This window comes from Rhagoletis pomonella, unplaced genomic scaffold (assembly GCF_013731165.1).
Source record: "Rhagoletis pomonella isolate Grant_MI unplaced genomic scaffold, Rhpom_1.0 Rhpom_scaffold_00001, whole genome shotgun sequence".
Classification (NCBI taxonomy): Eukaryota; Metazoa; Arthropoda; class Insecta; order Diptera; family Tephritidae; genus Rhagoletis; species Rhagoletis pomonella.
The window spans coordinates 70,739,852-70,741,073 of record NW_023458555.1 but is presented as its reverse complement, the minus strand read 5'-3'; positions in this window follow the sequence as shown (position 1 = coordinate 70,741,073).

Here is a 1,222-nt window from a genome sequence, read left to right as displayed (position 1 = left end):
AACGAAAATTTCGACACGCTTGCATAGCTCATAATACGAATTTCACTTTCGATCTTCGATCTTCGATAGCCAGCGAAGATCGAAAATCGAATGCAGCTCATAATAAGGGCCATAGCTTCAATAGACACACTTTTCCCAGAAGATATTTTAGGTAGGCCTTCTTAAGTGAAGCCATACGAAGAGGCCTACCCTAGAAGGGCTGAAAAAGTACTTCCTTGCATGCCCTCTAGAAGGGCTTATCCATTTAAAATTTACGCGAATGCATAAATTTGTATTATTTAATATTACAAATGAATTCCAATAAAAATTTTAAGTTACAATAACACATATTTGATATAAACCTTAAGCAAATACTTCAAAGATGTATGATTTTTATAAATTAAAGAAGCAACTTTAAAGAACTCCTCCAAAAGGCCTTCTGAAGTACGTCCTAAAAAAGCCCTTCTGGAAGGCCTTCTATGGGTAACGAAAGAGGAAGCCCTTCATTTTGTGCCACTCCATACAAAAAAGAAAAGAGAAAGGAAGGTAGAGTGGAAGGCCTCTTCATTCTCAGCAAGGCCTTTCGGAAGGGCTTTTAACTCCTGAAATTATCTACTGGGTTGGTACTTAAAGATAATATCAAATTAAACTGTAACGGTTGTTATGTATTTTTCTATATTCTTTATGTTAAAAACTATTTAAATAATTTTATAAAAAATACAGCCTTAAACTGCTTTACCGACACATGAAATTTCGCATACAGTTTGAGAGCCTTCGTACTGTGTGTATTGTTGATATCCGGAATACATTTGAATGCTACCGCCAACAAAATTGTTCCGGTTTAAAATTCACATTTCAGCATAACTCAAAACTTTTTTTTAATTGGTTGCTATTGAAGTCAACAACTCTAGGGCCTTCTTGTTTTGATGAGTTTAGTTCATTGCCCGTCGCCGTGAAGCGGGCAGTTTCAACAGGGTCGGACCAAAGGGAGAGGGGTGTTAGTTCAGTGGGGTTGAGCTGGAATGTGAAGAGGTGGTTGGTGTAGTACGGGGAGTCTCTACATGCCGGACACTCATCGAGCCTGAACAGATAGCTGTTGAGGCGGCTATAGTATTCAGACCGTAATTGGGCCAGGGTAACGCGGGTCTTTCTTGGCAGTTGAAGCTCCATTTGTGACACAGGGGAGGTGGGGAGAGTGGAAGGTGGGGAGAGTGGTCCCACTGCTCAAACCGGGGAAACCCGC